The sequence below is a fragment of the Cavia porcellus genome, unplaced genomic scaffold (genome assembly GCF_034190915.1).
Source record: "Cavia porcellus strain 051 isolate PalLab524CR breed Dunkin Hartley unplaced genomic scaffold, mCavPor4.1 scaffold_24, whole genome shotgun sequence".
Classification (NCBI taxonomy): Eukaryota; Metazoa; Chordata; class Mammalia; order Rodentia; family Caviidae; genus Cavia; species Cavia porcellus.
Genome location: NW_026947507.1, coordinates 36,117,960 through 36,127,966, shown reverse-complemented (window position 1 = coordinate 36,127,966; position 10,007 = coordinate 36,117,960). Strand labels below are relative to the sequence as shown.

General features: G+C 43.9%; 1 protein-coding gene across 2 annotated transcripts in view; it reads left to right on the top strand.

Annotated features, from left to right (window-relative positions):
* The first annotated feature begins 1,103 nt into the window (after positions 1 to 1,103).
* The window catches only part of Pebp4 (phosphatidylethanolamine binding protein 4), a 202,656-nt gene continuing 193,752 nt past the window's right edge, over positions 1,104 to 10,007 (top strand). For both annotated transcript variants that reach the window (XM_013143648.3, XM_063234877.1), the window contains exon 1: positions 1,104 to 1,306. The gene's annotated coding sequence lies outside the window, so the exon portion shown is untranslated. The remainder of the gene's footprint in view (positions 1,307 to 10,007) is intronic.

Genomic DNA, 10,007 nt, shown 5'->3' with positions numbered 1-10,007 from the left:
TAGTCCAGGCTGGCCTTGAACTCAAGGAGATCCTCTTGCCTTAGCCTCCCAAATGCTGGGATTATAGGCATGCAATGACCTGCATGGAAGATGTGGTAATTTAAAACTCAGCAGGAGACCCAGGCTCTGAGACTCAGGAACCTGTCTTGGGCCTGGCCTCCTACTGCAGGAGTGTGGGCTTCCCATTTGTTTTGGTTAAGATCTCAAATGTTCCCCTAAAGTCTCATGGGTTGAAAGGAGAGACTTTGGAAAGTGATCAGGTTGTGGGGGCACTGTACTCACAGTGGAGTCACTCACTGGTAAATTCATAGGTAACTGTGCAGTTCAAGGTGGGGCCTGGCTGGAAAAGGCAGATCACTTGAAGCATGACCAGGAAGGGCACATATCTGTTCCCAGCTCTTCCTCTTGCTCTCTGCTTCCTGGTTGCCATGAGGTGAGCAACTTTCTTCCTCGAGGCCCTTCTACCATGCACTTCCTGCCTTAGAATCAGCCAACCATAGACCTAATCCCTAAAACCGTGAGCCAAATTAAATGTCTCCCTCCAGTTGGGAGTGTCAAGTATTCTGCCCCAGCGACAGGAGAGCTGACTAATACACCCTGGTGATAGGAACAGCCCTGTGGGAACCTGAGCATGGGATGACCAGGCAGGCCTGGGCCTGCACCAAGCAGGGCTCTTCCTCTCTATTCTGAAGTGCTGCCCTTCTGAAGAGGAAGGCGTTAGGTCCCCACCTCTCCCTCACTGGGAACTCCAAGGGAGGTTTCCATCCCTGCCCTCCACTGGCTGTGGCTGTGTGACTTCTGCATTACATTACACAGTCCAGTACCGGGCATCTGTCTCTGGACACTGGTCTTCATGGACTGTCTTGTGTCTCTTTGTGGTTGCCCACAACTTTCTTTTAAGGCACCTTTAGTGTCTTGCTTCACCAACCACCCTGAAAGAGAGGAGCAACAGGACCAGAATTGGTTCTACAATTTCCACTATTTCCCTTGGAATCCTTGGAAGGAGAAAGGCCAGCAAACCCTCTTCCCTCCTTTCCCTGTTTTCTCCCATACCACCTAAGAGCTCCTCTCCGGAACTTTTCTGGAACTGTCTCCAACTGCCTCCTCAACGGCCAACTGCTGCCCCTCTCCTGTGCTCTAGTAGCTCTCCGATCGCCTCAGATCCTCAATACCAGCAGACCTTGACTGCTTTCAGGTCCAAGCTGTGGGGCATCCTGGAGGGAACCTTTCCCCCGACTTTTCCAGAAATCTGCCAGACATCTCATTTCCTCAGGGTCACCACTCAATAGTTCCTCCTCTGCTCTGGGTAAGTGAAAATGCACTTCTCCCTTGTCAATGTGAGGCAGAGGTTCTTCAAATGCTGAAGATGGCAATGGAGGGAGGAGAGGTTGGGTGAGTGGGGAGGAAGAAAAAGAGAGGGACAGACAGAGAGACAGACAGACAGGAATTTGGGCCTAGAGGGCTGACAGGAATTAGTGTTTCTTTTCCTTACTCTATTGTGACAGGAGCATGCTTCCTGGATTTCCAGTGTCTCTAAGAGCCAAATATTTCTCTAACTCCCTCTAGAAAGGGCTGTGTGGGATGAACTGCTGGGGCCGTGGGCTGGACCTACAGACTCACCGAGTGTCTTTCCTTTGTGGGGTCTTCATTTCCTCGTCCATGAAGCAGGAAGAATACCTAATTTCCTCCCCTCCATGGTTAGAAGGGTGGCGAAAACCAGAGGTCAGTGTGTTCCTGGAAGGAGAGTGAGGTTAAGTGTGGTGAAGTCCAGTTTTTGTGTCCGTTTTTATTTCCATTTCCTGTGCTTTTGGAGTCATACATGTAAAGTCACCGCCCAGTCTGGTGCTGTGAAGTTTTCTCCCTGGCCTCTTCTAAGAGCTGCATAGTTTTCCTGCTTACATTCAGACCTTACATTCAGGATCCCTTTATGCCAGTTTTACACATGGTGTGTGGTGGGACCTGCTGTATTCTTTGCACATGGACGGAGGTCCAGTTGTTCCATACCATTTGCTGAAATGACTGTCCCTTCCCTCTCAGGGCTCCCAGCACTCTGGTTAAAACTCGTCTGTCCATGCACACACAGTTTATTTCCAGGCTCTCCATTATATTCTGCTGGCCTGTGTGTCTGCGTTTCAGCCAGTATGTCACTGTTGATTGTTCTAGTTTCACACTAAACTTTGAAATCAAGACATGTTAGATGTCTCACCACTGCATCCTTTCCAAGATTATTAAACATCAGTGAGATTTTGATAGAATTTGCCTTGACTATATAGATCACTATGGATAATTTTGCCATTTTACTAATATTAAAGCATCCAATCTATGCACATATGTTTTTACAGGTTTCTGTGATTTCTCTCACCAGTAATTTGTAGTTCTCAATGTACAAGTTTTTTTTTTTTTTTTTTTTTTTTAAATAATACTGCAAATAGAGTTGTTTTCATAATTTCCTACTTGGGTTCTTTACTGTTAGAGTACAGAAATATACTTGATTTTTATTGTAAACCCAAATAGTGAGTTCAGTTATCCAAGTATTATAATCCTGTTTCTAGTTTTCCTCACAATCCAAACTGTTATATCTGTAATCCCATTGAAACACTATTGGAATCATAGCAAGTTAATTCCAGTCTACCACCGCCAGTGCAACCCACACCAAGACATGTTCCAAGTTAAGGACAGCCAAGGGATTCCAAGTCCAGTCCTGGAGAGGACAAAGGCCTTGATCCCAGGCCTCTCCCAGCATTTATTCTCTTGTGAAGAAGGTGGGGTGGCTCAGGGATGAGTGATAGTGAGGATGTCCGGGATTACTGAGTGACTTGAGCTGGCTGACCAGGTGCAAGAATAGCATCTCTGTAATTTGCAGAGATAAAGATATGCAGAAGGATCAATTTACATAACCCAATTATGGTAGCAGTGGAATTGTTTCTGGGGGGTTATTGCTTCGGTTTCTGATATGCAAACTCTTGTGCCCTGGGGAGTCATAGCCTCTTATCTTGAGGCTATACCCCGTTGATATTTCTGGAGCTGTTTGCTGTAACATCTCGCCAGCTCAATCCTGTTGTGGAGAGCACCATTTGAGGAAGCAGGACTACCTGATGGCTATAGACTTTGCATAATAGCACCTCAGCTAGCCTTATTTGCAAAGCTCAGCGCCAATTGAAGAGAGAAGGAAATACCCTAGCCAGCCTTTTACATATCAGTATAAGGAAAAGAGTCTACAAGTATTCAAAGTCACAGCAATTATTTTGGATTCAAAGGGAGTCACTGGAGTTGTCTCCCACAATTTTGGTTTGTCAATTTTGTATTCTGTAATTTTGCCCCATTGCCTTTTTTTTTTTTTTTGGTACTGGAAACCAAACTCAGGACCTTGCACTTGCGGGGGGGGGGGGGGGCACTGAGCCACTGAGATAAATTCTCAGCCCTGTTCCAGTGCTCTTTAACTCACAGTTTTTCTTTTATTGAATCAATAGGATTCATCATAAAAGGTCATGTCATCTGCAACCAGAAATCTTTGTACTTCCTCCTTCTAATTTGGATGCCTTTTATTTTATTATTTTATTTTGTTTTGTTTTCCTACTACCAGTCTTCCCGTATGAATTGACTACACATGACCAGTAAATGCCTCTTTGTCTTATTCTTGATCTTAGGGGAAAAACTCAAGCCTGGCTGAGGATTTAGCTTAGCGGCATAAGTGCCTGCCTGGCAAGTGCATGGTCCTGAGTTTGATCTCCCGGTACCAGAAAAAAAAAAAAGAAAAGAAAAACTCAAGCCTGTCAACACTGAGTAGCATGGTAGCTATGGGGTTTTCATACATGGTCTTCCTTAAATTGAGAAAGTTTCCTTCTCTTTCGAATTTACTGCTTTTTATCATGAAAATGAGTTGAATTTTTTGAAAAATTTTCTCTAACAAAAGGAAACATCTACAATTTTATTAATTTGTAATAGTACGTGCATAACTATGAGCCTAACAGGAAAATATGGGCACCCCAAAAAGGAGTGAGATTGAAAAATATATACATATTGATAGAACTGTGGGGGACCAGCAGTGGCTGAAAAGATAAGAAGTATGAAATATAAATGACCTTTATTTTGAGAATGCGGGGAGAGACACCCCGGATCCCCTGGGGTGCAGCATCCCACCCCCCCCATGGCGATCTCTCTGTGGAATGGAGGCATATAAGTAGCCTAGGTTTGGGGTGGAACCTAAGGGGCATTAGTGATGCACAGGTAGCCCATTGGCACTCCTTTGGCACCAGAGGTAAATTCCTAGGGGTGGGGGAGATGAAGCTCCTTGGTTTGCCTGAGGCTTTACCGGCTACAGTGTCCTGTCTGGGCCAAAACTCTTTCACATATAGTGTCATAATAGGGGGGGAAGGGTAGGGAATATAGGTTAGTATAGAATAAAGAGTTTTTATTACTTTAAAAAGCACGTGAGTTGAAATTTATCACCTGCTTTTTTTTATGTACCAGTTGAGATGATTGTGTGGTATTTTCCTTCATTTGTTGATGTAATCTATTACATTGATTGTTTTTGTTTTGTTTTGTTTTGTTTTACACTGACTGTTTTTTTTTTTTTTTTTTTTACCGGTACCAGGGATCAAACTCACAACTGCCTGCTCACAAGGCAGGTGCTTATGCTGCTGAGCTAAATCCCCAGCCCACACTGACTGTTTTTTAATGCTGAATCATTTTTGCATATCAACAGAATGCAATCCACTTGGTCACATTGTGTAATTCTGTTAGTGTGCTGTTGAATTCTCTTGTGAGTTTTTGACTGAGACTTTTTGTACCAGCATTCACAGAGAACACTGCGTGGTCTGTAGTATTCTTTTTTAGTAGTATCTTTACCTGGTTTTACTGTCAGGGGAATGCTAGCCTCATAAAATAGGAAGAATTTCCTCCTCATTTCTTGAGAAGAATTGGAGAAGGGTTGATGCTAACTCTTCCATAAATATCTGGTAAAATTTGCTAATGAAACTATGTGGCCCAAGAGTGCAGGTTTATTTTATTTTTTTGAGAGTTGCTAAGGATTAGAACCCAGAGCCCAGCATGTGCCAGGCAAGTGCGGTACCACCAAGCTATATTCCCAGGCCTTCACTGAGAGATTTTTAACTACAGCTTCAATCTCTTTACTTGTGGGCCTGTTACAGTTTACGGCTTCTCCATGACTTAGTCTTGGTAGTTTTGTATTTCTGGTAATCAGTCCGTTTCATCTAAATTATCCAGTTTGTTAAATGACCACTGACCTCCACTTGTCCATGTTACTCTTTTATAATCTTTATTATTTCTGTAAAATGTTATTTGTTTCATTCAATTTTGTAGCTTCATTTTTGATTTTAATAACTTGAGTCTTCCTCTTTACTAACCGGTCAATTTGGCTGAAAGGTGGTCAGTTTTGTAGATGTCTTTTTAAGAACCAATTTTGGGTTTTGTTGATTTTCCTTTTCACTTTTCTGCCCTCCATTTATCTCTGCTGTGATTTTTTTCCTTTTCTTTCTTTCATCTTTTTTTTTTTTTCTGCCATTTTGGCATTTGTTGGCTCTTCTTTCCTCATTCCTTAAAGTGTAAACTTGGGTTGTTGATTTGGGACCTTTCTTTGTAGCGTAAGCGCCTGCAGCTTCCTAATAGCTAGCAGCAGCTGTCAGGCGTTAACGCACAGCCCTCCCTGCTCCCCCGAAGCCTGGTGACAGTGTGCGTCCATTTCCATGGCTCCTGAGTTATCCCCTGATGTCCCTATGACTTGTCTTTGACTTACAGTTTGTTTACAGTGTGCTGCTCGTGGGCTGGGACAGTCCTTAGTGGTAGAATGCTCATGTGTGTGAAGCCCAGGGCCAAGTCCCCAGCACAGAAATGGATCAATCAATCCACTGATGTGTTTTAAGATTTTCATCTATTTGTGATCTTTGCAGTCTTCCTCCTGCTACTGTTTTCTAATTTCATTCCATTGAGCTCAGAATAATACAATGTTATGGTTTCAGTCTATTAAATTTATTATTTGTTTTGCGGCTCGACACATTGTCCCTTTTGGAGCTGTTCCATGGGTGTGTTTAGGAAAATGTCTGCTCTAACTTAGATGCATTCCGTTGTTGTTGTGGAGGTCCTCTAGTTCCTTATTAATTTGTTCAGTTTATCCATTGTCAAAAATGACACTGAAATCTCCAACTATTATTGCTGAGTTATCTATTTTTATCATTACTACTGTCAGTGTTTGCTTCACACATTTCATCTTTTTGAGACAGGGTCTCGAGATGCAGTGCAGGCTGGACTTGAGCTCACTTCGTTGGCAGTGTCACATGGTAGGTGCAAAAGGACAGCTCACACTGGAAGTCGGACCGGAACTCAGTACGCAGGGGAGGACCAGTTTCACTCTTTCACACCACCCTCTTGTGAGAACTGGCCAGGGTCCCAGGTGAAGTACAGTAACCCTTCCTAAGGCTGGATCCCTGGCTGGAGGTCCCATTTTCTTCCAATCCCACACTGCCACGCGGGGACTGAGCTTCAACCCAGGCCCCTTGGACACATGCTCAGACCATACTGAAGGCATAGCAGTGTACTTGGCAGACTGATGGTCATGTCCTGATGTATGATACTGTTCTCTGTCTCTTATAACAGATCTTGACCTAAAGTCTGTTTTGTTTGTTGTTAGTATAGTCTCCCCCACTTTCTTAGTTACCCATGTACCACGCTTTTGCTTTCAATCTAGATATGTCTACGAGTCAAAAGTAGTCTGTTGTAGGTAGCATATAGTTGGATCTCTTATAGTTTTGCTTTATTCTTTGAGATAGGTTCTTGCTACGTAGTACAGGCTGCCCTTGAACTCATGGTGACCCTCCTGTCTCAGTCTTCCAAGTACTGGGATGATAGGCATGCCCTGCCATGTTCAGCCAGACTTTGTGTTTTTTAAAATCTAAACTTCCAGCCTGTAATTGCTTTTTTTCTGGTGGCTTTTGACTGGGAGAATTGATCAATTTAAATGTAAAAATTTACTGATAGGCAGTGATCTATTTTGCCAAGATTTTTTGTTAGATTTCTGTATGTTTTTAGCTTTTATGACCCTCATTTCCTCAGTTTTTACCTTTCTTTGTGTTTAGTTGCTTTTCTGTGGTGAAATATTTTACTCAATTTTCATTTCCTTTAGTATAGATATATTTTTCCATCACCTTGTAAGTTACAATAACATCCTAAAGTTATAACAATCCAATTTGAATTGATACCAACTTAACTTCAATTGCATATAAAAACTATTCCTATACAGGTCTGTCCTCTCCACTTCACGTTATGGATATTACAACTAACATATTTATGCATTGTATACCTAGGAACACAGATTTATAAATCTTTTTATTCATTGTCTTTAAATTCTGTATTTTAAAAGTGGAGTTACAAGCCAAAATTATAATAGCTGCTATGGTTTTGATCTAGAATGTCCCCCGAAGTCTCCTGTGTCCAGAGTTAGGGCTTTTGGATGGTGACGGGATCCTGGAGGCACTGTCCCTGTCCTCATGAGTGAATTTGTATGCTGATGAGCTCAAGTGCTTCTGGGAGGGGGGACTTCTCCGCCTACTTCTTGGCTGCCACAGGGTAAGCATCTGTCCCCCAGCAGGCCATTCCTCCAGGTCACTCCTGCCTCGGGGCCAGACGACTGTGGACCAAACCCACTGAAACTGTGAGCCGAGTGAACTCTCCTCTTTTAAACTGTGGGTGTTGGGTATTTTGTCCCAGCCTTAGGGAAGTAATCAATACACTAGCTTTTGCATTGCCTACGTATTTACCATTAATGGAGATCTTTGTATTCTTCTTACTGCTTATCACCCTTTCATTTCAACCCAGTGAACGCCCTTCAGCATTTCCTGCAGAGCAGTTCTAGTGGTAATAAATTCTCTCATCTTCTGTTTACTTGGGAATGCCTTAATTTCCCCCTCATTTTTGGAGGATTAACCTTGCTGGAGATAGAATTCTTGGCTAGTAGAGGTTTTTTTTCTTCTCCTTCCTTTTATCACTTTAAATATGCCATCCAAATTTCTACTGGCTTCCAGATTTCTGCTGAGAAATTGGCTGCCAATTTTACTGAGAATCTTGCTGTTTTCAAGATTCTCTCTTTGACTTCTGTTTTCAGTAATTTGAATATGTGTCTCAGTGCAAAGCTCTCCGAATGTATCCTACTTGGAGTCTTTTGCGTGTCTTAGATTTTTAAACTCGTGTCTTTCTTCAATTTGGGGAATGATGGCTCTGCTCTTTTCTCTGGTTTTCTTCTTCTTGGACTCTCGCTGGGCACGCATTGGCCTGCAGGGCCTTTACACTGAGCTACATCGCCACCTCAACAAACTGTTTTTTTTTTTTTTTTTTTTTTATTTAAACAAACAAACAAAAGAACCAATTCTGGTGATGTCAGCATAATGTAGACTAGAAAGCTCCAAGTGCTTGTTACCCCATGGAAATGTGCACGCACACACAGACACACAGACACACACACACAGACACACACGCTGAACTTCATAGGAGGGCTGGAAAGGGCTGAAAGTGTAGGGCAAGCTAAAAAAAAAAAAAAACCAGTTTGTTGAGACAGGCTTCAGCATACTAGCTGACTAGATGTGGTGGTACACGCCTGTGATCCCAGCATTCTGGGAGACTGGAACATGGGGATCACAAGTTCAAACTCAGCCCAGGTAACTTGGCAATTTAGGGAGACCCTGCCTCAAAATAAAAAAAAATACAAAAAGGGGTGGAGATGTAGTTCAGTGTAAGGGCCCTGGGTTAATCAATCCCCTGTACCTCCCCCCCATAAAGATAGAATTTAAAGGATTTTAGATCATGTACAGCTATCACACAATTTTAGAACATTTTCACCACCTCTAGAAGAAACCCATATCCTTCCATTTCCACTCCCAGCACTCATCTCCGCCCTGACCCACAGCCTTAGATTCCGCTAGGCCCTGACCCCATCTGTTTGCCTGTCGTGGACACTCCATGTAGACGGGACTACACACGCTGTCATCTTTTGTGACCGGCTTCTTTCACTTAGTACAATCCCTGTCCCTCTCCCTCCCATGCCCCGGGCTCGCTCCCAAAACTGGAGCTGCAGCCACCGGCTGTGATATGAGGAGGCAAAAGGAAGCAAAGCTGTCGGTTAAGCACAGTTTTTCAGGACCCAGGCAGCAGCTGGAGGGACAGCAGTCAGGACAGGAGAGGACACAAGGGGCACGGCCAGGGAACCAGACATCAGAATGAGCCAAATGATGTGGTACAGAGGGAGTCACGGGGGTGGGGGAGAGGAGAGACGATGGTGATCAGAGTCCTGGCTGCTCCAGTTGGGATTTTAGGGACAGAGGCGTCTGTGATGATAATGGTGTCTAAGAAAGTGGACATGGGAAGGACTCTGGGGTCAGGGAGCAGTGCTGGAAGAGACTGGAGACCAAAAACAAACCAGGTCATCAGGGCTGGGAGAGGAAGGAACAGGTGTGACAGCTGGTGAGTGCAGGGCTTCTTTGGGATTGATGAAAGGACCTGTAAACTGATTTTTGTTTGTTTGTTTTTTGAGGCAGGTTCTCACTATGTAGTTCAGGCTGCCTTGAATTCACTGTGTAGCTCAGACTGACCTCAAACTTGCTACGATCCTTGTGGAGTGCTGGGATTACAGGTGTGCGCCACCACACCTAGCTGAACATGATCTGCAGCTAAGTAGCCGTGATGGTTGTAGGACCAACTCTGCCAATATACTGACACACTGAGTTGTGCCTATTAAGAGTGAATCATGGGCTGTGAATTTTATCTCTCTGTTTTATTAGGAATGAAAGGAAATCAACAAGGGGAAACTCATCTTCTACAGTTCAGGGGTGCCAGAGGGCACTGGGAAAGGTGCAGGAGGAAGGGAAAGTGTACCTAAGGCTGGGTAGAGAAGGAGTCGAGGCCAGGCATGGGTGGGGTGGGAGGTCAAACACAGGAGGACTGGAGGGGGGAATGGGGGGCTTGAGACCCCAGTGACTGGAAGGGTCAGGACTTCTCAGGAA